The sequence below is a fragment of the Meles meles genome, chromosome 5 (genome assembly GCF_922984935.1).
Source record: "Meles meles chromosome 5, mMelMel3.1 paternal haplotype, whole genome shotgun sequence".
NCBI lineage: Eukaryota > Metazoa > Chordata > Mammalia > Carnivora > Mustelidae > Meles > Meles meles.
The window spans coordinates 134,438,281-134,465,436 of NC_060070.1; the positions used below are offsets into that span (position 1 = coordinate 134,438,281).

General features: G+C 45.7%; 1 long non-coding RNA gene across 1 annotated transcript; it reads left to right on the forward strand.

The window, feature by feature from the left end:
- The first annotated feature begins 7,961 nt into the window (after window positions 1–7,961).
- On the forward strand, window positions 7,962–26,806 carry LOC123942667. Its single transcript, XR_006818455.1, has 3 exons — window positions 7,962–8,171; window positions 23,006–23,159; window positions 26,263–26,806. It is a non-coding gene; the product is annotated as an uncharacterized LOC123942667 (long non-coding RNA).
- Window positions 26,807–27,156: the final 350 nt, after the last annotated feature.

Below are 27,156 nucleotides of genomic sequence, written 5' to 3' on the forward strand. Positions count from 1 at the left end.
AGTACATTATCTAAGCAGTTGGTATTACAGTCCTTTTAGGAGAGACACAGGAGACTTTCCTCTGAGCTCCCACAGCACTTACCCTATACTTTTTAAGGTTTTTTTTTTAAATGTGGTAAAAATATAACAAAATGTACAACTATAACTATTTTTAAGTTTAGTGGCATTAAGTACATTAAGTACATTGTTAATGTAGCCATCCCCACCATCTGTCTCCAGAACTTTCTTCATCTTGTAAAACTGAAACTCTGTACTTATTAAAAAAAACTCCCTATTCCCTCCTCCCCTCAGGTCTCTGACAACCACCATTCCACTTTCTGTCTTTGTGAATTTGACTTCTCTAGGTGCCGGATATAAGATGAATCATATAGTATTTATTTATTTATTTTAGGGAGAGGCTGGGGCAGAGGCAGAGGAAGGAGAGAGAGAATCCTCAAGCAGACTTCTTGTTGAGTGCAGAGCCTTACGTGGCGCTTGATCCTGTGACCCCAAGATCATGACCAGAGCTGAAATCAGGAGTCAGACACTTACCTGACTGGGCCACCTGGATGTCCCAGAATCATACAGTATTTTTACTCTTTTGTGTCTGGCTTATTTTATTTATCATAATGTCCTCAAGAGTCATCCATATTGTAGCCTGTGTCAGAATTTCTTTCTTTTCCAAGACTGATAATACTCCACTGTATGCTTTTTTAAATTGGGATTTAATTGACATATAACATTATATTAGTTTCAGGTATACAACATAATGGTTTGATATGTGTGTGTATTACAAAATGAATAAGTCTAGGTAACATGCATTACCACACCCACATACAGTTACAATTTGTTTCTTATAATGAGAGGTTAAGATTTACTCTCTTAGCACCTTTCAAAAATACATCTTACACAATACAATACACAAATATATTAAACTACAGTCACCATGCTGTACATTACATGCCCAGGACTTACTTGTTTTATAACTGGAAGTTTGTACCTTTTGACCACCTTCAGCCATTCCTCTTTCCCCTTACCCCTGGCCGCTGGAGACCACCAATCTGTTCTCTGTATCTAGTAGTTCTTTTTATTTTTCTTAAAGAATTCACATGTAAGTGAGATAATATGGTATTTGTCTTTCTCTATCTCATTTATTTCACTTGTCACCATACCCTCTAGGTCCATCCATGTTGTCACAAATGGCAGGGTTTCCTCTTTTTTTGTGGCTGAATAGTATCCCATTCATACCACTTTGTCTTTACCCCTTCATCTATTGATGGACACTTGGGTTGTTTCCATGTCTTGGCTCTTGTAAATAATGGCTGTCATGAACATGGCAGTGCAGATCAACTTTCGATCGAGTGTTTTCATTTCCTTAGGACAAACACTTGGAAGTGGAATTGCTGAATCATAGGGAGGTCCTATTTTTAATTTTCTGAGAAACCTCCATACTGTTTTCCATAGTGGTTGCGCCAATTTACACTCCCACTAACAGTGCACAAGGTCCCCTTTTCTCCACATCCTTGCCAACAATCACATTTCTTGTCTTTTGGGTACTAGCCATCCTAACAAGTGTAAGGTGGTATCTCATTGTGGTTTTGCTTTGCATTTCCCTGGCCTGTATTTTGATACAGCACTTGCCAACTGCTGTCTTTTTCACCCTCTAAGCTGCATGGGGACACAAAGACACTAAGGATTCCTACTTTGAATTCATTCACTTTGTGTCACGTGGCAGGGGAGCTAGCACAACATAGCAGCAGTGTCCACTGTAGCCAAACTGTGGAAGGAGCCGAGATGTCCTTCAGTGGATCAATGGATAAAGAAGATGTGGTTCATATACGCAATGGAATATTACTCAGCCATCAGAAAGGATGAATACCCCCGATTTGTACTGACACGGATGGAACTAGAGGGGATTATCCTGGTGTATGGGACACAACAGAAACATACACGTCCTCTAATGAGATTTTTAAATAAAAACAAAACGTATTTCTCTGGTGTCTGACCTCTGATTGACATTGACAGAGGAAACTCCCATCTTGGAAACTTCTTGCCTCCAACACTTAACAGTGTGAAAAATGGAAGAATGAGAGTCAGGAGAGGGTGACTGTCAATAACAAGGTAAGAAATGAGTGTCCAATAAACAGCTCAGCAACTCCATCCCATTCCCCTGAGAGCCATAGAAACACTATCTGAGAGAAATGCATATACAAAACCCTGACAGATGGCACAAATGACCTCCCAATGGTAGTGAGGCAGAAGAAAGGCTGCTGGGTGGCATGAGGAGAGCCGGTGACAATAGCAAGTGACCTAGGAGACCATCAGGCTGGATGGATGGCACAGGGAGGTAGAGCTGGACAGATGCCACCATTTAGCTGTCAAGTGGAGAATTATGGGCCAGCAAAGAGAAGAGAGGTGAAAGGGGGGAACCAGGGATGTGGAGAAGCTGAGAGAAGAGAGTATGGTAAGTACTCTGGAGAGATGCCCTGGGCGGAGCATTAAGCACTGTCCTTGATGCTGGCAAATGGAGGCAAGAATTTCCTCACCCCAGGGGCTTTGAATGGTCAGATCCTCCTCCAGCTAATGACACTCAGGTCCCTTGAAAGTCACTTTGACCAGCGGGATAACCACTGCCATCAATCTGCAGTAGTTGGTGGAGATGCCCAGGGACGGTCCATTGAGACAGCATCACAAGCCCAATGCAGAGTCGCCGCCATGATGGTGGAATCGGTCAACTGGCTGCCGGCAGTGCACGAAGCAGCCTCATGACACGTGCCCCACAACCTCCTTTTCCAGTGCACTCTCAGTGTCTCCACAAAGTCTAGCTTCTATTCTCTGTTGCTTGAAAAAGCCGAAGATCTGAGATTAAGAAGACACGTCTGTATGGGAGAAAAGCCTCAAGACCCAGCACAGTGGGCGGTCATTGCCAGAGATGACCCACCCCCTTTCTAGGAGGGGCTTCTTTTGGTCTTCAAGTCCTCCTCTCCGCTTCAGCCAGGTCTGTGAGTCTGAGAGCTTTGTCTGCCTTGAGTCAAGGGTGCTTGCTTGGTCTGGGAGAGCAATTTGAAAGTCACTCATGCAGCTAGAGGGTCTCCTGAAAGATCTTCATCTCTGCCAGGCAGAACGTGAGCGGACAGGTAATTCCTTCTCCTTTTGGTATCAATATTTCTAGAAGTATTGTGTCTTCATGTTGTCTTCATTTAAAAACACGAATTATGGGACGTCTGGGTGGCTCAGTCGGTTAAGCCGCTGCCTTCGGCTCAGGTCATGATCCCAGAGTCTGGGATCAAGTCCCACATCAGGCTCCTTGCTTGGCAGGGAGCCTGCTTCTCTCTGCCTCTGCCTGCTACTCTGCCTGCTTGTGCGCGTGCTCTCTCTCTCTCTGACAAATAAATAAATAAAATCTTTTAAAAAAACCCACGAATTATTATTAACATATCACAAACATTACTCTGTATTGGCGGGATAATTCTGTAGCATTACTTAATGTTTCCTTCCCATGTATTTTTCTTTCTCTTCTCCCATTCAGGTAGCTAACAAGTTACTTGGGTGGAAAGTAGGAGCTATTTCCAAGACTTTTCCCCCACCCTGATTTTTATTTATAAGCCTCTTTGGGTACTGCATCCTTCTTCCAGAGGGGCAACACCTCAAGGAGAAATTGGCTGTGGGATCCCTAGTGCTGTCAAATATTCCTGTGCCCTGAGCATCTGGGTGGCTCAGCTCGTTGAGCATCTGACTGGTTTCAGCTCAGATCATGACCTCAGGGTCATGGGATCGAGCCCTGTATCGGGCTCTGCACTCAGCTCAGACTGTGCTTGTCCCTCTCCCTCTGGCCCTCTCCCCACCCACTCACATGCATGTGTGCACTCTCCCTCTAAAATAAATAAATAAATCTTAAAAAAATATTCCTGTGCCCCAAGAATCTCATAGGCATATCGGGGTGCTGACATTTGGAGCTACATGGACAAACAGGGACTTCCTATCATCAGTCCTCCAAGATTGGCAGAAATATCTTAGTAAATCTCTAGCAAAGCCAAGTGACCTGAGGACTGGGCAGTCGGTGTCCCAGAGGAGCTGATGACTGGCAGAGCAGGGTCCATCCCTTGGCCTTGGTCCAGGTAAGACCCTGGCACCTTTTCATTTCACGGGAGATAGGGAAAGAACCCTAAGAATGATTGAGGTTGAGTTTCCCTCCAGCCGAGGGAATGTGGGCACCAAGTCAAAATTAATTTGATTTAGAAAAATTTTTTAATGCATTTTTTTCCTGGCGCATTCGAATCTGAGGTCCAAGAATGGTCATACCTGTCTCACATTACATTAACCTGAAGATGTCAAAGCACAACAGTTTCTGATTTTGTGGCCCATGGAAAAGAATGGCACATAGAAATGAAACCCTCTGCTAATTCCAAACTGCTTTTCCTTATTGAGAGCCTTTTATTGATTTTTCACTAAACAACAGCAGGATGATTTTTCCTATTTTTTCCCTTTCCTCTCCTTGTCAGTATCATATATCATGTAGCCACTTTGAAAAGGAATTTGGCAGCTTCCTATAAAATTAAACATACACTTACCACATGATCTGGCAATCCTACTCCTAGGTATTTACCGCAAAGAAATGAAAACATATGTCCACACAGAGGCCTGCACATGAATGTTCTATGTAGCAGCTTTATTCATCATCGAAAAAACTGGAAATGATCCGAATGTCCGGCTGGCATGCGGAACGCAAATTTGGTGTATCCATATCATGAAACGCTATTCGGCAAACTGCATGAATGAGTTATTGATACATGCAACCACAGGGAAGGAGTGCAAAAGTATAATGCTAAATGAGAGTGGCTGAACACAGACGAGCGCACGCCGTAGGGTTCCACCCTTAGGAAATCCTCTGCAAAGCAAAAATCGAAGGTGATAGAGGCTGGCTCTATCATTGGCAGGGGTGTGGGAGTGGGGAGGTAGAGGGGTAGGGGGAGGTGGTGAGGAGATGGGATGGACTGCAAAGGGGCACGAGGGAACTTTTGGGAGCACTGGAAATGTTTCATATCCTGATTATGGTGATAGGCAACGTGACCATGTACATTGGTCACCACCTATCAGATTGTAACTTCAAAAATTGGAGAATTTTATTGTATGTCAAAAAAGTTCAAAAAAGCTGACAAAAATCCTAGGGAAGGAATAAAGATGAAAGTAATGAAACTATTGACTAAGGAGTTCCTGGATGCTTGAGAGACCTCTGTAAAGGCTCCCCAGCTTGCTCGGGCCCGTTTTTCCTCTTTTCTTTTTCCTTAAAATTTACTTATTTGAGAGAGAGTGAGCAAGAGAAAGAACACGGGCAGGGGGAGAGGCAGAGGGAGAGGGAGAAGCAGGCTCCCTGCTGAGCAAGGAGCCTGATGTGGGGGCTCAGTCCCAGGGCTCTGGGATCATGGCCTGAGCCGAAGGCAGACACTTAACCCACTGAGCCACCCAGGAGCCCCTCATGCCGATTTTTCTTCAGTGCTTCTGAATTGCATGTTGCTCACTCCCTCCGCCCACCCACACTCCAACGCTCCAGCCAGAGGAGGTCCTCCACTTTCTCTAAAACCCCTTCTTCCACTGGGAGAAGCCAGGTTGCCTTGGTTCAACTTGGTTCAACTCTACTAACTGGTATCTGGCTCCACTCCCTCACCACATCTTCCTCTGTAGTCGCTTTCCCTTTTGTGGAGCTTTGCTCCACAGCCTTATTGGTGACTGTGGGCAATGTTTATCCCATGTGTATTCGGGTTCTCCAGAGAAAAAGACCAGCAAAGGTCTCTATATCATCTGTCTGTCTATCTACCCATCCATCCATCCATCTATCTTCTCTCTATCCCTCCATCTATTCATCTATCTATCCATCTATCATCTGTCTGCCTGTGTGTCTATCTATCTACCTCTCTAGAGAGAAAGAGAAAGAATGAGAGAGACTTTTAGTTTAAAGGAGTTTACTCCTGCAGTCGTCGGGACTAGCAAGTCTGGAATTTGAGGGGCAGGCCAGCAGACTGGAAATTCAGTGAGGAGCTGATGTAATCTTGAGTCCGAAGGCTGGGAACTCAGGCAGACTTTCTGTGTGGCAGTCTAGAGGCAGAGTTCCTTCTTTGAGTATTCTGAGTCTTTGCTCTTAAGGCCTTCTACTGATTGGAAGAGGCCCACCCACATTGTGGAAGGTCACCTACTCTACCCAAAGTCTGATTTAAATATTAATCACATCAGGGCTCCTGGGTGGCTCAGCCGGTTAAGCATCTGACTCTTGATTTTGGCTCAGGTCATGATCTCAGGGTCGTGAGATTGAGCCTCAGGTGGGCTCCGTGCTGGACATGGAGATTGCTTGGGATTCTCGCTCTCTGTCTCCCTTTGCCCCTCCACCCCTCTACCCTCCTGCTCTCTTAAAAAATTGTAAAAGAGAAATATATTAATCACATCTAAAAAATACCTTGACAGCAATATCTGAACTGGTGTTTGATCAAACAAATGGTTCCCTTAGCTTAGCTAAATTGACATATAAAATTAGTCATCACACATCTTCTTTAGCATCTTTCCTCCCATCTAAGGCCATTAAAAGTCTGGGTTTGCACTTCTGCTCTGCTCGTGGCTAGCTGTGTTACCTTGGGATAGTTAAACTTGTCTTTCTGAGCCTCCATTTTCCCAATATAAATCTGGTGCAATAGTAGGGTTGATATACAAGAATTAAATGAATGATGGGGGCACCTGGGTGGCTCAGTGGGTTAAAGCCTCTGTCTTTGACTCAGGTCATGATCCTGATCAGGGTCCTGGGATCAAGCCCCGCATCAGGCTCTCTGCTCAGTGGGGAGCCTGCTTCCCCCTCTCTCTCTGCCTGCCCCTCTGCCTACTTGTGATCTCTGTCAAATAAATAAATAAAATCTTTTAAAAAAAGACTTAAATGAATAAATATAAGAGAGTTAATACATTCAAAGAGCCTACAAAAGTGTACCCAGTGTAGGGGCCTACTTAGCCAGAGCGACTCCCTCTCGGTTAAGCAGCCATTTTGTTGTTTGTGCAGTTAAACTTAAACTGATCCTGTCCCTCCCCCCAGAGGAACTTACTTAAAAGCAAGTCTGGGAAACCGGTAAACTATGGCCGACCAGTCCCTGATAACAGAGGCCAAATACAAGGACGGGTCAGGTCAGGTGGAGATAACAGAGCCCAGAATGCAAGGATGAGTCCTGTCAGGTGGAGACAATCTCATTGGCCAGGCTCAACCACATGGACTTTGCTCTATAAAATCTAGTCTGTGAAGCTGGCGGTGATTGCTCTCTCTGTAAGAGGTGGCCCCGGCAGGTTGGTTTGATTCTTGGTGCTGGTGTGAAATAAAGCTTTGCTTGATCTTCGCTTTGTATCAGTCTTGCTCCTTTGATCACGGACCCCATCACCCAGCGCTATAACCCACTTACTACATACCAGGCTCTATTTTATATTTTACATATATTAACTAATTTTTGAAAAAAATTCTATTCATCTTAAAATTACATTTATGAGTTAACAAACTCCCCAATCATGGCCAATGAATGACTTGAATCAAAGAGCAGGGAGGGGAACCATATGTTTGAAGTAAATTGGACAGACTAAAGAAACGTTTCAAACGCACATGTTCAAAAAAATGCCCCAGAGCCTTCCCCTACTGACTTCCTTAGTGACATTTAATCAAGGCCTAGGACTTAAGATAATTTTCAAAAGCTTTTTGCTCAATGATATTCTTGTTTTGCTGTTTTATTTAATCACTAGTATGGAAAAGTCTTAGGTTTTTCTTTTTTTGGTAGTATATGAAAAGCATTTCTCATACATTACAATTGAAACAGCCCACTTGTGGGCTGGTGGGGGCCTAGTCACCACGGATCACATTTCTATGGGAAAATGTATTCCGAGATCCAAGCAAATGACTTACAAATGAACTTTTAGTAAATACCCCATCTCTAACTTGCCGACTGTCTGCTTTAAATCCAGGAAGCCTAACAAAGTGGGGAAGGATGAGAGCTTTGAAGCTTTCCAACAGCTGCGAGGGTGACTCCCAGCCCGGCCCACCCTGTGGGCAAATTGCTTAACCCCCAGAAGACTCAGTTCCTCAACTTGTTGTGAAGATTAATGAATTTTTCTAGCACATAAAAAGTACTCAGTAAATGAAATTGTCCTGTTCTGGAGATCATCTCAAACGAGGAAAAGTGAGTAGAGACATCATAGCTACTCTTCTTAACACTCCTTGCTTGTGCCTTTGTCCGCATTTCTCTAAAGAGTGTTTGTTCCCATTCAAAAACCTCCTGTAATGCCCTGCTGTGTTGTGGCAGCAACTGAGATTGATGATTTTTGCATTGCCAAATCCAAAAGGCAGTTTGCATCTTTTTTTTTTCTTGAAGAGAGAGAGCACATGTGTGCGTGTGTGTGTGTGTGTGTGTGTGTGTGTGTGAGAGAGAGAGAGAGAGAGAGAGAGCTGGGGGAGCTGGGATGGGTGGGAGGGGCATGGGGAGATGGAAAGAGAAAGAGAGAACCTCAAGCAGACTCTGTGCTGAGCATGGAGCCCAATGGGGGGCCCAATCTCATGACCCTGAGATCATGACCTGAGCTGAAATCAAGTCAGACGCTTAACCGACTGAGCCACCCAGGCATCCCTGCATCTTTAAAGTACTGGGCCTCTGTGCTCTGTTTAACTATCAAACCATCTTTACAGGATAAATTGTGTCCCCCTACATTTACGTGTTGAAGTACTAACCCATAGCACATCAGAATGTGACTTTTTATTTGGAGAAAGGCCTTTGTGGAGGTAGTTAGGTCAAGCCTAACCCAGTAGGACTGGTGTCTTTCTAAGAAAAGGACATAAGGACACAAGACACATAGACAGGAAAGACAGCGTGAGGACACAAGGAAAAGACTGCCATCCGCAGGTCCAGGAGACAGGTCTTAGAGGGAACCAACCCTGATGACACCTTGATCTTGAACTTCCAGCCTCCAGAACTGTGAGCAAATAAACTTCTATTGTTTCACAGCCCCATCTGCGGCACTGTGTTACGGCAGCTCTTCGCAGACAAATACAACCAAACTTACCACTACTGCCTCAATTCCTCCAGCTCCAACTGGTTTTCAAACTGTTCTTTCTGGGTAGAATTCTTGTCCTTTGCTCATTCTTAAATATTGGTGATTCTCAGGGTAAATAACCTTTCTTATTTTATATGCTCTGCCCAGCAGATGTCTCCCACTCTTACGTCTTAACTGCTGACAGTAACCAATTCAATGATTTCAACCTAGAGTTGGAAAGTGCCATGTTTATGTGTAAAATTGCACACCTTCCCCAAATGTTGTCCATGTACTTCAGACTCCACAGTGCAAAACCGTGGTCTCTGCCTCCTGTGTTGTCCCTTGTGTTCAGTTGATGGCACCATCTTCCTGTTCACCCATGCTAGAGATCTGAGACCCAGTCTGGAGTTCTCCCTCTTCTCTACCGCTAGATAGGATCTCCTAAATATGTGTTTAAGAGCCTCTGTCCTTCCCATACTCACCACCCTGCTCAGAGTCCAGGCACTAAGCTTCTGTTGTTCTGACGGTGGCAAGCACTTCCTGGTTGCTCTTGGTGATGCTCAGATCAGTCCCAGTTGTGGTCGCCTGGGCAATGGCCTGGACTCTTCCCCACACTCTTTCCAGCATAGCACCACACATCCTTTAGCAGTTTGATCAGGAAGACTTACAGATCTACCTAGGAAGTTTGGACAGGGAGGGACCAATCGAGAAGACCCTCTGTAAGATGAGGCCAGAAGGACCAGGAAGTATCAGTGTAGTCCTTCCCAACACCCACGGAGCCTTCAAAAAAAAAAAAAAAAATCAAAATCGACTTAAGCTCTTGCCATTTTTCCAAAGGCGGTCTTCAAAGGTTGTTGAGTTTATATGAAGCCATCTACTGCCACCTTATGGCAAAAAGTTGAAAAGAAAGCCTGACGCAAAAAGTTCGGCTAACTTCTCAAAAGCCTGATCCTTGCTCCTATTACAATGGATGAATTATTCCAGGCTCCATCTAAGAAACACCACCTCTTCTCCTGCACGGACATTCCTCTCTCCCTCACCCAAAGACGGTGTTCCTAATATGTCCCTCTGTCTCGCATCATCGATTTTCCTCTCTCTATGGACACCTCCCATCAGGACTCAAACCTGATACTCACCATCTTAATACAAAACAAAACAACAGCACAAATACCTTACCTTCACCCCCACCACTCCCCTCTAGTGACCACCCAATTTTTCTGCTCTCCTTTACAGCAAATCGCTTCAAAGGAGTTTCCTGTACATACTGTCCTCACTTGCTCTTCTCTCTCCTCTCCTTTCCTCCCCTTTCCCCTCCCTCCCCTCCACTCCCCCTCTTCCCTCCCCTCTCCTCCTTTCTCTTCCCTTCTCTTCTCTTCTTTTCCTCTCCTGAGTCTATTCCCAGTTGGATTTTTGCCTCTAGCACTCTACCTCGACAGCTGAGTTAAGGTCAGAAATGACTTCCACATTGACACATGCAGTGGTCAAGTTTCAGTCCTCATCTTGACCCAAACATATTTGACAACATTGCTGAGTCTCTTCTCGAAACACTTCCCACACATCCCAGACTCCGCTCTCTCCTGGCTCTCCCTTCCACATCACAGGCCATTGCTGGTTTCTCCTTTTATCTCTAAACTTTAAATATTGGAATGCCCATGGCTCAATCATCTGGCCTCTTCCTTCACCCTTTTTCTAATATTCACATCTAACCCATTGGGAAATCCCATTGACATGATCAAGCATTTTACCATTTCCTTCCACCACCACTCCCATCAGTCTTGTTTGAGCCCATGTCACCTTCATGTGGTTAGAAAAAACTCTTACGAGGTCTCCCTCCTTCTGCCTTGTCCCTCTTACAACCTGTCTCTCCACCTAGGAGCCAAGCACTAGCATGGTCCTTTATTTTTTTTTATTTTTTTTATTTTTATTTTTATTTTTTTTTTAAGATTTATTTATTTGACAGATAGAGATTACAAGTAGGCAGAGAGGCAGGCAGAGAGAGAGAGAGAGAGAGAGAGAGGAGGAAGCAGGCTCCCCGCTAAGCAGAGAGCCCGATGCGGGGCTCGATCCCAGGACCTTGGGATCATGACCTGAGCTGAAGGCAGAGGCTTTAACCCGCTGAGCCACCCAGGCGCCCCTAGCATGGTCCTTTTAAACTGGAATTAGGGCCATGTCATTTCTCTGATCAAAATCACCCAAAGGCTCCCCATCTCACGCAGAGTAAAATGCCAGGTTCTCACTGAGATCTTCAAGGCCCTGCAGGGTCTGTGCCCACACCCAAGCTTCTGGTCTTACCTCCTGCCCCTGTCTCCGGGACTCACCCTGCTCCAGCCTCCTCAGGCATGAGAGGCTTGGTCCCACCCATTGCCCTTGGTTCTTACATCCTCCAGTTCTCTGTTAAAAGTCTTACCGAAGAGGCCTTTCCAGACCATCCTGCTGAAAACTCTGCTTTTCCTCTCTTCCCCTGATCATGTTACTTAGCTCCATTGCATTCATTACCTAATACAGCTTACATTCTTAAGCAAGTTTCCCAAGTGCAGGGAACTCGGTCTTTTTGTGCAAGGCCATGTTCCCAGTGCCTATGGCAGTGCTGGGACGCAGCGGGCGTACAATCCATGTTTGTTGGGTGAATGAATGAGGGTTACTGTCCAAAACGATCCAGTCTCAAAAGAAGGAATGTATTCTTTCTAATCTATCTACTTCTGCTCAAATGAAGCATCAGCAACACTACCTTCGATCAATTATTTCTTTACTTAAAAATATCTTTAAGACTTTATTTTTGTAGAGCAGTTTTAGGTTCACAGCCAAATGGAGAGGGAGATACAGTAATTTCCCATATACCCCCTGCTCTGCTATATACACAGCCTCCCCCATTTCAACATTTCCTACCAGAGCGAAACATGGGTTATGATTGATGAACCTGCGCTGAACCATGATAATCACCCAAAGTCCATAACTTGTATTATGTTCCTTCTTGGTGTTGCACATTCTATGGGTTTGGGCAAATGTCTAATGAAATGGATCCATCATTTATGGTATTACAGAGTATTTCTACTGCCCTAAAAATCCTCTGTGCCCTCCCTATTCATCCCACCTCAATAACCCCTGGCAGCCGCTAATCTTCTGACCATCTCCCTAGTTTTGAATTTCCCAGAATGTGATATAGTTGGAAGCATTCCCTGTGTAGCATTTTCAGATTGGCTTCTTTCACTTAGTAATATGACTTTAAGGTTCTTCTGTGTATTTTTAGGGCTTGATAGCTCATTTCTTTCTAGCACTAAATAATGTTCCGTTGTCTGGATAAAGTAGAGTTCGTTTATCCATCCACCTTCTGAAGGGCATCTTGGTTGCTTCCAAGATTTGGCAACTATAAATAAAGTTGCTAACAACTGTGCGTGGTTTTTGTATGGACAGGAGTTTTTAGCTCCTTTGGGTGAATATCAAGGAGTTCAGTTGCTGGATCATACGGTGAGACTGTGTTTGGCTTTGTAAGAAACCACCAGTCTGTCTTCCAAAGTGGCTGCACCATTTTGCATTCCCACCAGGAATGAATGAGAGTCCCTATGGGCTCACATCCTCACCAGAGTTTGGTGTTGTTAGTGTTCTGGATTTTGGCCATTCTCTTAGGTATGTAGTGGAATCTCATTGTTAAAATAATTCGCATTTCTCTGATGACCCAGGATATGGAGCAACTTTTCATATGCTTATTTGCTATCTGTCTACTTTCTTCTGTGAGCTGTCTGTTACAGTCTTCGGCTCTTTTTGAGATGAGATTGTTCACTGTTGAGTGTTAATCTTTAACCCTCCCCCCCTTTTTTTTTCATGGAGTTAAGCTGCCGTTGTTAGTTGTTTCTCTGTGGTGATATAGACAGCATGTCAGATTTTCTCTATTCTGGGAGAGCCCTTTGTTTTTGGAAATGGGCAGCAAGCCTTGTCCTGTGGGGGCGGTGCAGGGCCCTTTTGATGGCTTAATGGAGGCTACCACCCATCTGGTCACCAAAGTGTAGAAAGAACAGAAACTTCCTGTGAGGAAAGTAATGGAAACCTCAGTCTTTTCCCTTTTGAGATTGAATGCCATTCGGACCCCTGCAGATTGAGATGGCTTCTGGCTGAGACTGTCTTACAGAGAGAGTAGTGTTGGTTGGGGGCACCTATCTGCCTGCTGTGGGGTGCATGCTTGTAGGGGGATCTTGGGAGCCTGAGCTGGTTTGGGTGTGTGGCTTCCGGTATGGAAATACCCTTGGAAAGTGGGATTTTGCTGCTTGAAGTAACGCTATGTCCTGAAACCCACAGTAGCACCAATGATTTCTTTGAATCAGACAAGATGAGTGCTTAATTGTAGCTCTTGTGATCCTCTCTGCCTGGCCAGGCAGCTAAATCCGGAGCAGCCCAGTTCTGGGGGTGGCTGCGGTTTCCTTCAGCCCCAGGGGCATCTGTCTCAGGTCTCCTTCATGTGACTGGAGGGGACCGGCTTTGGAGACACCAACAGCACATGGGGGGCGGGAAGGGGAAGGGTAGGATAATGCTAAGACGTTGGCAGGAAGCCACATGGGAGATGTTCAACTTCCTGCTAACCTGGCAAGCTGCAGCCTGAGCCGAATTCAGTTTGAAAAGTAAAAGGGATGCTTCCTTCCTCACGCACAAAGCCAGTGGGGTGGCTCGGGCTGGTTATGGAAGAGTCTGGTGTCCTCTAAGAAACAAAAAGGGCGCAACGCTCCTGCTTCTGTCTGTCCCACTGCCCACTCTCTGGCCCTTCCTCACATCCAGTGAAACCCAGCCTGGACCAATCCAGGTCTTTCTCCCTGTTCCCAGCCCCGTGCCCTGGAGGATACCAGGAGATCCAGCCCAGTGCGGCTGGACGCGTCCAGACCCCCATCGCTACCCTCCATTCCTCTAACTTCCCTCTTTGCGTGTCGTTTGCTTCCCTCAAAACAACAGCTGGACCACGTCCCCCTTCACTCTGAAAATGGAGACCAACAGACAGAAACATCTTTCACGTTCCCCCACCGAAGCAATTCCCTTTGCAACGTCTGGAATGATAATAACTGAATACAAAGTGGGAGTTTGCAGTGACCCAGCCCTGCCCTAAATGCTTCCCTGGCCAACTCACTTCATCTGCTGTTTGGCCTTTTCCACTTACACCAACAAACACGAGGCACAGAGAGATGAAGGGACTGTACTGAGCTCGCAGGACTTACAGGGGCAGAGCTGGGATACGAACTCAGGTGAACTGAGTCCAGAGGGTACAGCCCCTGTTAGGACTCCCGGACCACGTGGGCACAGGGCTGCTGTGTGAAAACGTGTTCAGCAAATCTACTGATGTACGCATGAACCTGTGAAAGCAAAGAGGTTGAATCCAGCTCTAGACTGGGGTGCCAGGCAGCTCAGCATCAAACACCAGGGGAAAAGAGCAATGATCTGGGGGAGGTGGACGTGGTGAAACACAGTCCATTTATATTCACATTAATTTTTCCAATGCACAAATTATACCTGCTAGCCGGAGAATGTAGGAAAGAATCACAACAATATAAAGAAGAAAAACAAAGCCGCTAGGAGAACCAGCAATGTTTGTTCCCTTTTGAAATTCGGGTATCTTTGGAAAAAATACATGAGGCTCCTGTCATTTATATAACTTTGCGTGAATGACTTTGAAATCCTTTTGGAAATCAGCTGGGATAAACGCCTGAGGTTAAGGGTGTCTACTGCTCATCATCCTCCCTCCTTTGATTAATAGAGAACAGAGGCAAGGAGCTCAAAAGGGGGTTGAAATATTGATTTTATCACTGGCAATAATGCAAGTGCCTGGACCCTGCAATGCCAGATTACAGAATGTCCCTGGGCCTCCTATATCCTTTCCCAAACCAGACATATGTGAGTGGACCGGAAGGCCTGGCCTGACTCACAGTATCAGTCAGGGTTGTCCAGACGAACAGAGCCAACAGGATATATGTAGATTTAGATAAAAAGATTTCTTCGAAGGAGTTGGCTCATTCTATTATAAAGTCTGTCGAGTCCAAGATGTAGAGGGTGGGTTGGCAGCCTGGAGACCCAGGGAAGAGCCAATGTTGCAATTCATGTCCAAAGGCCATCTGCTGACAGAATTTACTCTTTCTTGGGAAGCTCAGTCATTTTGTTCTAGTCAGGCTGTCTACTGATTAGATGAGGCCCACCCCTTTATGGCAGATAATCTGCTTTACTCATGGTCTCCTAATTTAAATGTCAGTCTCATCCAAAAGCACCCTCACAAAGAGATTCCAAATAATGTTTGACCAACTATTATCTGGGGACAACGGCCCAGCCAAGTTGACACAGAATCATACTCAGGTAGGCTCAGGTGTCAAACGTCGGGAGAGATCTCCTTTCCCCAGCCAAATGTCTAGGTGGCAGGGAGGGCCCGCGACGTGGAGGCTGGAGGGGGAGAGCTCACTGTCTTTGAACTTTGACATCCTCAAAGGCTCAGAGGTAGCTGTTGAACACAGCGTACTTGGGAACGTGGTCGAACACGAGTCAGGCCCTGGCTGGGGACGGTGAGAGGCACAGCTGTAGAATGCTGGAGCGGGAACAGGGTGGGGTTTGTCTTCTTTCCAGCCTACCCCCATCTGCTTGCTTGTCAGGTGAGAGAACGAGGCCCATCTGTTCAGTAGGTAACGCACCTCTGAACTCCTCCTGTCCTGACCAGGGTCGTACATTCTCACGGGTAGTAAGTGTGATTTGTCCCGGATGGTTTCGGAGAGAACCTTCCAGGGTTTTCATAGGAATGCTCAGCAGGAAGTAGGCTGGTGGCGTTGGGCTATATGGGCGAGTGTGAGGGGGCTGTAGGGTGGGGTTGGGGCGAAGGTCGTTCGGTTGTGCTGTTCCATCAGTAGAGGAGAAAGTACACATCACAGGTGTGGTAAGGCCTGGAACGCCCTGGGATGGTCGGTGGTATGTGTCCGCTTCTTGGGGCATAGGAGTTCAGGGAACATTATTTCTGGAAGGGATTCGCATTGGAATCAGGCGCCTGAGTAAAGCAGAGCACCCTCCCCAGTGTGGATGGTCCTCATCCTATCTGTGAGGGCCCCAGTAGAAAAAAAAGGTGGGGAGGAACAAAAAGAAAGGGAGGATTCAGTCTTTTTGACCGAGTGCTTGAGTGGGGACAGCCGTCTTCTTCCTTCAGACTGGGGCTTACCCCCTGGCTCCCCTTCTTCTCCAGCTTGCAGACGGTAGATCATGGGACTTCCCAGCCTCCAGAATCATATGAGCTGATTCCTCAGAGTAAATATATATATGTATTTGTATGTATATATCCATGTATATGTGTGTGTATCTATGTATGTATGATGTATCTCTCCATGTATGTATGTATCCATGTATCTCTCTATGTATCTATCCATGTATGGATCTATCTATATTTATCCTATAAATATCTATATTTATTTCTCCAGACAACCCTGACTGTGACAGTGCCTTATTTATTGTGCTTAGGATAGTGCTCAGCCTATAACCTCAGTATTGGGTCACTTAAATGGAATGGCAGACTCCAGGAGTCTTCATTCCAGTCTTCATTATCGGAGTTTCTGAAGTTATAGAGTTACATAAAAAAAAGCAAAAATAGACACATCATGAAAATATTAAACAATGAATTGGCCACATTTAAAAATCTTCCTCTGCTCAAACATCTGTCCTGATTTCGAATATCTCTGATTGGAGTCTGGTGTTGTAAACACTCAACGACATTGTGCCAGGGCTGACAGACGGCACAATGACGGTGCAGAACTGGCAAGGGGTCGGGCTCTTCATGTAGCTGATGAAATGATGGTGGGTCCCAGCTCAGATGGCACGCAGAGCCATGGGCAGAGGAGACCCTGGCAGCAGGAGACCTGTTAAGGAACAAAGAAGAGAAAGTTTATAAGCAAATCAGGATCCATTCTTCAAAAGGGGATGATTTAAACATCAAAGGATTGAGAGAATCCCTTGGGAGAATTCACACTGTCTGCAGATTTTTTTGTAAACTTTTATTTCTTCTGATTGCTGTATTATGCAATCACAGATTTCAGTTGGAAAAACGATCCCCCTCTGTAAAAGCCTGATTTATTTCTTGTTCATTTTGAAAAGTAGTTTATGGTTCAAATTATAATGGAAATGCTGTTAGGTATAAGAAACAGTAATTTAATTTTACCGTTCCACATAAAATTTCAACCCCGACTTTTTTTTTTCATTGTTTCCTTGGTAACCATTATCCTTGGATAATGAGGAGTGTTTTCCATATGCTGGGGTGGGAAAAGCCTCCCTGAGCAAGACCCAAAATGCCGAAGGAAAAGACTGTCGTAACTGACCACTGCACACGTGATAATTTTGCATGGCAGACTGATAAAAGGCACACTGCTCACTGGGTGAAAATCTGGGTAGCCTGCATAATCGCTAAAGGTTATTAGCCATGACATATGGCAAGCAAATTCAAGTCCTTAAGGAAAAAGATAGGTAACTCAGTGTCAAAATCAGTAAAATTTGTGGCTGGTGGATTCACAGAAGAAAAAGGGGACCGAGGGTGGAGAGTGGTTCACAAACCAGTGAAAAGGTATCAGCGCTTTTCATGGTAATCTGGGGAGTGCAAAATAAAACATCAACACACCATTCCAACCCACAGATTGCCCAGGACTGGAGGTAACGTGGGTACTAGCTCAGGTGCAAATAAATAGACAATCACACACACATGTTCTCTCTTGTGGAGACGCAGCTTAGTACCCGTCTAGCAAAGTTAAATGTGTCTCTGAATACAGCAGTTCCACTTCCAGGAATAGAAACCTGCCCCATAGCGATGCTCACGTAGAACTGCCTACGAGGTGACGGCTACAATATTATTGTAGCTAACTGGCAAATATTGCCATTACTGTGAATAACAGCTGACACTTAGAGAAAGCCTCCTCTGGGTCAGCCCTGGACGAAGCACTTTACATAAATGAGCTCACTTAATCCCCCGTGACAATGCTGGAAGTGATTTCAGGAGCCTCACTGTCCAGAGGAAGGACGCAAAATAGCGAGTGACCTCGAGGTAGCAGGAGGCAGAACTGTGATGGGATGGGACCCAGGCGGTCTGGCACGAGTGTGGGCCACACCACCGACATCCAGTACAGGAGGGCTTCAATAAATCAGGGAAGATCCTTGCGAGCAATACCGAGACCCATTGTAAAATGAAATAAATGGGTAGCCGTGTAATCGCATTTATGAAATATGCAAGCCGTCCATGGTGTGTGTGGGGTGTGTGTATGTAAATGCACAGATGAGGACAAATTGGAAGAAACACGCCGACCATTCTTTTTTTTTTTTAAGATTTTATTTACTAAAGAGAGAGCAAGCAAGTATGAGCAGCAGCAGGCAAAGGGAGAAGCAGGCTCCCCGCTGAGCAGGGAGCCTGATGCAGGACTCAATCCCAGGACCCTGGGATCATGACCTGAGCCAAAGGTAGGCGTTTGACCGACTGAGCCACCCAGGCACCCCCACCCCCCACCCCAGACTGTTCTTAGTGATTGCACCTGCTAAGGGACATGTGACTGGGGGCAGGTGATGGGGTTCGCTGGTAGAGGAAGACTTTTCATTTCTAATCTGTATTCTGTTATTCTAGTCTAGTCTATATTCAAATCGTTGATTTTTTAGGATATTTATATTTGAGGTGGCATGTCCTTGTGACCTGGTCTCTGAAGAGCTAAGTTTGTGGCTCAGTGACTGTTTCCCAGTTTTACCAGGGGCTGAAGAGCAGCGGGTGGGCAGGGAGGGGTGGGTGGATGAGGGAGCGTGAGCCGGGGGCGGGCAGCTCCCTCCCTCAGGCAGGGTTCCTTCGCTGGTCTCATCCCGGCCCTGGTCATGGTGCTGAGCCAGAAAAGAGCAGTATTTCTCACCTGTTACCGCCTATGAGAGGCTGATTCCTAATTGCAGTCGTCCAGCCGTCAGCCGTGCCAAGGCTCTCATTCTCATGAGCGCAGTGTTTATTTGCTAAATAAAGATCTACTGGGGACCGGAGAGACTTGGGAGGTGTATTGACACTCGTGCCCTGAACAGGACAATGACAGACCTTATTATATGAATTATGTGATTTTGAATTAGCAAGCCCACAGTCATTTACAATCCCACTTGCCCTCTTCAACTGCAGAGTTCCATGCTGCTGGAAAGTGACCACGTGACCCAGTCCTGTTCCCTGAGACGTTCCTTCTCCCTCCTTCGGGAAAGCTTCCTACAGGGGCAGTCTAGACTAGAAGGACCCATCAGACTTTTACTCTAACCCCCCTTTTCCCTGGGCAGACTACAGATGTCTAGAAATGTAGCTGTCGTCCTAGAACTGTGAAGATGAAAGTCACACGCTGTTCATTTCCCAGGGCCACCATAATAAAGTACTACAAACTGGGTGGCCTAAAATCACAGAAACGTATCCCCTCACCGTTCGGGGGCTTAAATTTCAAAATCGAGGTGTCAACAGGGCCTGACACCCAGTCTCTGTGTCCCTCTGTGTCCCTCTAGGGGAGCATCCTTCCTTGCCTCTTTGTCTTCTGGTGTTGCTGGCACTCCTTGACACTCCTTGGCTCGTGGGAGCGTCACGCCAATCTCTGCCTGTGTTGTCACGTGGCCTTCTCTCTGTGTCTGTGTCTCTTCTCTTCTTATAAGGGAACCAGTCATATTGGATTTAGGGCCTGCCCTACTCCAGCATGACCTCATCTGAACATGAGGATATCCACAAAGACCCCATTTTCAAATAAGATCACATTCACAATTACCAGGGGTCAAGGCATGGACACATTTTTGGGGGGTGGGGTCATAAAACACACTAAAAATAGAAGGAAGATGGAAGCCCCGGACAGCCCTGTGGGATTACCACCGTTAGATAGGCGACCTCTGCCTTCTCGTGAGAGTCCAATAAGTTCCGTATCTATTTAAGCCACGGTGTAGGTTTTATTTTTGCTGTAGTTGAACACATTCCTAACTGACACATTCCTAATTGTCATAGCATTCATCTATCTATTCAGCTGGTTGGCCACGTTGGGGGAGATACCCACACTGTTCCAGGCAGGGAGCAAGGGAATGTCTCCCTCAGAGTTGAGCCTGGCACAGAGTACTCACTATTTATTTGTTAAGTCCATGCTTGGAAGACACATTCCTTGCTTTCATGGAACTTAGAGTTTAGAGGATACACAAAAAGATAGACAATTCAAATGTAGAAAGAGACTGTGTGTGGGGCTGGTACCTAACTCTGACTTGGGGCGTAAGGGGGGTTTTATGGTGATAAAGAGTGCTGGGAGTACATACAGAAGCTGAAGAGAGTGTGATGCATCTAAGAGACAGAAAACATTTACTATGCTGACTCATGGAGGGCAGGGAAGGGGGAGGGATGAGGAGTGGGAAGAGAGAGAGAGAGATTGTGTGTGTGTGTGTGTGTGTGTGTGTGTGTATGAAGAAAGATCTGGAGAGAGGGCTAGAGACACAAGCATGAATACTTGAGATCATTTTTAAATATCTGAACCTGTGTCTGCTCACATGGTGACCGTGGGGGGACTACTGTGTATACTTTTATATTTGGGGAGGACAGGGTCTGTCGTGGGCTGCTTTCCCTCTGTAAGCTGCCTGGCTGACATACCAATAGGTACAACGCACCACAGACGAAAAAGACTTTAAGATGCAAACATGCCTCTTTTGCATGGCTCGCGCCTGCTCTCATGAACTCTCCATTCTTGGGTCAAGAGTCTGAAGCTTGAGTTTTGCATTTTATGTCACATGTGTTAACACTTAGGGATGTTTCCAGTAGGCCTTGCTTTCGCACATCATCCTCATGCAGCTGTGTTTTCTGGAAGAGACCCGTGGAGAGCTGGTTTATGCCAAGTGCTCACTCCTGACACTCACATTCTCGCCTCCCATGTTGCTTGCCAAGGGAACAGGCATGGACAGCTTTCACTTGCATGGACTTGTTTTCCTGCATCACTAAAATGAGCCTTCTAAAAAAACTCGTGAAAAAACAAAATGAGATAAATGACGCCTTGCACACAGAAAGTGCTAACAACTGATCGAATAAATGTATACAAGTTACAATAATCTATTTTGGGAAAAATCCTGTTATCATTTTGAGAGGTAACCAGAAGCAGGCTGACTGTTTTTTAGGCTTTTATTTTTAAGTAATCTCCACACCCAACGTGGGGTTCAAACTCACAACCCTGAGTTCGAGAGTCAGAGGCTCCACAGATGGAGCCAGTCAGGTGCCCCAGAAGTAGGTTGGATTTTGTGTCCCTTGGCCCCTCTGGTAGGCTGGTTCTGGCCCTGCCCTTGGATGAGCATTCCGGCAGGATTCATGTTTCTTCCGGCCATCTGGACTGGTACTGAACTAGAAACCTAGCACTGGCGTGTTCTAGACTTGGCAAATGTTTAAAGCTGATCAATTCTCTGGAATTTCTCTTGCGGGTTCTTGGGAGACCCTTCATCCACCAGGATCCCTCATCTTCTTTCTCTTGACCTGAGTAAATACATCTCTATAGTTTCTGGTTCTCTGTGACCCCTTCACAAGTCCTTAGGCATCAGGAGGTAGCTCTCTAGACTCTTTTTATTAGGGGTCCCTTTGTCCCTCCAGGGAAGCCCTTTTAGGACAGGATTAAGACATTCCCTTCCTAGCTTTCTCTTGTCACCCATCCTTTGCCCATCACATATTTATTTAGGTTAGTTGGGCCAAACCCAGTGCAGTAGCAGCCTCTCCCCACAATTCAGGAACCCAGCAGTCCCGCCCCCTTCACACTCACCAGGCAGGAGTTAGACACCAGTCCTCTGGGTACCCCCAAACTACAGGGGACACACATTTTGCTTTCTAAGTGGAAGCACTAAAGCCCTTTTCCATAGGCTTGAGGTGAGGGAAAAGCATCCCTACCCCTGCCCTGCCAGTGGGAGAGGGGGAGGACACAAAGCACACTGAGAACTCTCTCTACACAGCTCTCTCTGTCAGTGCCCTTCCCACTCCTCTTCATGGGGTTTAGGGATCCAAGAGTCATGACCAATCTTGAAAAGTTTGTATTGCTGTCCCTCACCTTTCTTTGGAATAGAGTATGTGTTATCTTCATGTGTTGGGTAAAACTTGTGTCTTAACATCCTGTTACAATGTCTCTGAACCTTGGACCCCTCCCTGTAAAGTGGGAGTCACAGATTTGTAGATATCAGCCATTTGGTTGCTGTGAGGACTCATGAAGGTATCTAAATCAATTCCTAATTGTGTCTGGCATGGAGTAGAAGCCCAGACAGTGGTTCTTCCCTCCCGCTTGACCCCAAGCTCTTGAAGGTGTCAATTAAATCTCATGGGAATAACTTGCCTGGCAAAGTTATTTCTCATGTCAGCTTTTGGACAAACCATAAGATCTTCTGATTCTAAAGCCCTGATATCGTACCTGAAGCCAATTTCTGTGCTTCATCCCTGTGGCTGGCCCCTAGCTCAGCCAGCACGGGAGGTGAAGGGCGATTCCTTTAAATATGGGCCTCCTGGCCCTTCACCCAGAGCAGCTAGCATTGATGATACCTAGGGCAGATTCTGGAGGAACTCAAAGCCTCAGGACCATGGAGTTTGTCTGACCAAAGGATGAATGAAAGTAATCGCTCAACAGATTTTCCCCTTCTGGGGCCCATTACGTCCCTACACTGACTTCCCTAATGGGTCGGGGGGGAAAGTGGAGAGGGGTATTATTTCCTGAAAAGAAGAAGTGATATTCAGGAAGGCTGAGAAACTGGCCCTACCTCTTCCACTGAACTTCATCTTGTAAAACAGTTTCAGAAACAGACAAGATTTCAACTGGCTTTGGCATGAAGTCTGGGAGGAGCTGGTGAATTACAGTCTCCATTTTTAAGGTTTCTAGGTATACCAGGGTTCCTTACTTGGGCCTGAGTTGAGACTTAGGCAACACTGCCTCCTAGAGGTCCTCTGGTGCTCTTGGTCATGTTTCTTCAACCCCAGGATCTTGGGGTATCATCTTAGATATCATAATGTATTCCATTACAGGTAGACACTCGACTACATCCCTTGATTTGTGGTGATTCCGGAGTTCAAAGGAAATAAGTTGAGCCTATCCACAGATGAACTTCAGGTATATATGGACCTGTTCAAGGGACATGGGCCAGGACCAGGGCAAGAGAGTTAATGAAGGCCCACCACTGTAAGTTCAAATATTTCAAAGTTATAAATTATCCTAATAAACTATCAAATACAATACATCCTCCAACTTTGACGAATGTACTTTCATAATGACATGGACAGTTAAGATCAGATTCAGAATTCTTAGACTCTTTGGACTTGTCCTTCTAAACATCAGAGTGTGGGAGAGCCGGTGTGGCCTCCGTACTGCCCAGCTTCTTGCTTGCACATACAGCTCCATCTGTCACTGCAAGAAGGTTCGAGGGCATACATGTAGACAACCTAGACCCCATTTCCAAGCTCTGTCCACAGCATCCCTTAAACAGTGTTCCTGGTCCACCTCCCAGGTCTAGGCTGCACGTTCTAAAGCACAGCCAGATAAGAGGGTGTGCAAACTCTAGATATCATGGACCCACTTGGGCAGGGATTCCAGGAATCCGGGCACTCAGAGCATGGAAGACCATGGTCTCTACATGAGCATGATCCCTTGGTCTTATTGAATTCTCACTGTCTGAGGTGGAACACGTCTAGAAAGTTGGAGCTGAGCTCTCTAAACCATGGGGCTCAGGATGAGGGTCTTTTTACTTGAATCTAATGGCCATTATTGACTGGAGAATCTCTAATGGAAGTCATCTTGGCTGCCGAGAAAAACATGACCGACAGTGGATGAGAAAGAAGGCTGGAAGAGTTGGCAGGATGAGTAGCACAGTTCGGCTGATTGAGGCACAAATGGTTCCAGGTATAGGGGGAGGCTGTTCTCAACCCATTCTCAACCCAGTGGCTCCCCTTTCAGCAAGCATCACACCAAGTTCTAGTGCCTGTACATGCTAGGAAGGGGAGAGCTTCCAAATAAAGAAAACAACCAAATCCTGCTTAGGAATTCAACAACTCTGGTGTGGGAAGTCCCTCTGCGAGAGTTGGTCATGAGGATCAAGAAGCATATTTCCCGTAGGTCAGAGGACCTAAGTGGAAGATGTGGTCAGAGGACAGATGTGGTAGACTTGTGGGTAGAGGGAGGTGAGGGGGTTCAAAGATCAGTGGTAGTTGGGGGGGAGGAGAGAGGCAACACAAGGGAGGCAGAGAGGAGCTCATGGGGCAGAAGGATGAAGAGGGCTGTTGACCCAGAAATAGGGGGTCTGGAGAGCTGCAGGTGACAGTCTCACTATAAATAAGCTCCCTGCGGACAGATAGAAAGAAAGCCTAAAGAACAATCTGACATAATTTCCATGGGAACTTTAGAGACTATTGGAAAAGGGGATTCTGGGAAAAGACAGGCTTTTCTGTGGTTTAAGGCACTGAGAATCAAGTAGATGAAGAGTCAGAGTGTCTAGATGTGGAGCCAATAGAACACGATTAATTGGAATGCACAGATCAGTAAGGCCTGGGCTTACCTGGTTCTGGAAGCTTTTTTTTAAAATGGAAATTTAAGAAAATTAACTTATGTTTCATATAGAAGAGTCTGGGTGCATTCTACACTTGTAGTATGTACTTAATTATAGTTTAAGAAGTAATGGGGTGCGCACACACAAAACACACTTCCAACATCTAGGAGATAGGGACGTCTGTCTTCAGGAGGAGGCAGTTGAAATGATCTTTGCCAGTTTATGCTCAGCTGTAATCTTTTTCCAGTTAATTCTCAGGAAGACAGATGTTTCCAATTTAGCCCTGAAGAGTACATAGTAATAAAATAATGTTCAAATTAGCATGTTGGTGGGGCCTAGTGTTTACAATCCATTCTGAATAAGAAGCTTTGCCTTTGCCTGTTTTCATTTCCGTCAGGAAGATGGGGTTGCCAAGCAGGCATTATCATGTTATCTTCTGAACTTTTATGTTCAGATTCTTAGACATAACATTCTTTGAAATGCTCTGCAGAAGATGACTAAATATTTATATATTTTTTCAAACATGAAGTTCCTCTTCCTCCTTCTACTCCTTTCTCTTCTCTTTCTCCTCCTTCTCCCTCTCCCTCTCCTCTTCCCTCTCCCCCGCCCCTCCCCCTTCCCCACTCCCTCCTCCCTATCCCCTCCTCCTCTTCCTCCGCCTCCTTCTAGGTGTGGCAAAAAATGTGCTTTTCTGATGGCACCTCCTTAGACCTTGTTTGAATATTTGTGAGGCTTTTTAGAAGACACTAGACACTTGTTCTACTGGTTAGGACTCTGTGAGGCTGAGGGATTCCAGGAGAGCCCATGATCTGTTTAACTCAGAGAAAATTCAAATACGCCATGGAGAATGATGGAAGCAGCACAAGGAAAAGAACACGGCTCATCATGTAGAGTATCCTAGTGAAGTACAAGGAAGAACATGACTTCTAGAATATCATATGCTCTGGCTGAGGCCAACCACCCCAGCTCCTAAGGAAGAAAACCTCAGTTCAGTTTTCATTCCATTAGCGGTGCCCTTGAGCTAGGATTCTGTGGTACCTCAATCCTCATTCCGGTTCCAGGTCTGTGCTTTTTGGGTAGAGGGAGGATATTGTGGCTGTCATTCCCTTGGGATTTCTCCTATTGAGAGTGAGAGTCTCCCCGCCCCCCCCTTTTGATTTGAGGCTGCCCTGTGTCTGCTCCAACATCTGAGTATGTTAGGAGCCATGTTATGGCAGATCCAGACCTAGGGCTGGGGAGGCTTGCAGCTTCCACTCTGGTCTGTTGGAGTTCTGAGCTGCCAGAGAACAAGTCCAGCTCCTCTTTGGAAAAGACCACATGGAAAGGCCCTGGGATTCCATGGAGAGGGGGAGAGGTTCTGCTAAACCCTGTAGTATAGACCTTTCTATCGAGACACCAAACATGTGAGCAAAAGAAACCTTCTTAGAGACCCTCCAGACCCAGCCTGAACAGCATCTAGTGACTCCAGGCAAAAGCACAAGGAGAAGAGTTCCCCAACTGAATCCTGCCCAGATTTCTAACACAAAATTCCGAGTGCTAATTGTGGTTTTAAGTCATTACATTATGGATAGTTTGTTTATATGGTAACAAATAGCTAGGGCAGGCATAGTGGCCACCCAGGAAATAATGTTCTGCAGACATCATCCTGGCATGCCTTGATAAAGCCCGTTCCTGGGTGTTGTACTGTAAGAAAACAAATCCCCCAGAAAGAGAGATTTCTTAAAACATTTCCCCTCTCTCCAGAAGAGAGTCACAGATACACCTCAGAGACCCAAAGCTACATGGTGCCCAAGACTATGCTCTTTGCTCCATCTCAGCCCTCCTGCAAATAGACTTCCAGTGGACAGCCTCTACCATCCAGCACATGGTACAAGTCTGAATCTTCCTGGTCACAGAGCTTGGACTTAAGCCAGAGTCTGCTGTCAAAACAGTATCTTACTTGTACCCCAGGTCAGCATTTTCCGATCTGCCAAGAATGTCTCTGGATCAAATGACTCCCTCCCCTTGACTATGTTGACAAAAGAGAGATGGTTGAGGTTGGTCTTCCACCAAAACTCATCTGTATTGCCATTGTATTTAACTGGAAATTTTCGCCATGAGAATTCTCAAAGCAAGTACAGCTACAGTTGGGGGAGAGAAAAGATCTCAGTGGAATGCAGCTTTGTAGATAAGAGTGAAAAATAGCTCAAGAAGTTACAAAATTTACCAGCTGCACAAGCCTCAGTATACATCACAGAGACAACGAAATAAACAAAATCAGTGTTATTTACTCAGTGTGAATAACTCCTGGCTCTAGAACCATAGACGTGTAATTGAACTTAAGCTGCCTTTAGCTGTGTTGGGCTTGTCAGGTGGTCCTCTGAATCTAATGGCTGATCATGAAACTGTGTGGAAAAAATCCACAGGACTGGCGTTCCTTCTGAGGCAGTATCTCTCAGTAAGCAAAGTGGTGTTAAATGGATCAGCGTAATCAACTGTATTTTAGGATTTTAATAACACCTTTTCTATTGTTAGGAAATGCAGCGTGAAACTAAATTTTCCCCCAAGCAATTTTTTGAAGTTCATTTTTGGAGACTTTTTCTGTATGGAATGATGACATTTTGATTTCAAGGATTTCTGGATACAAAACAAAAAACT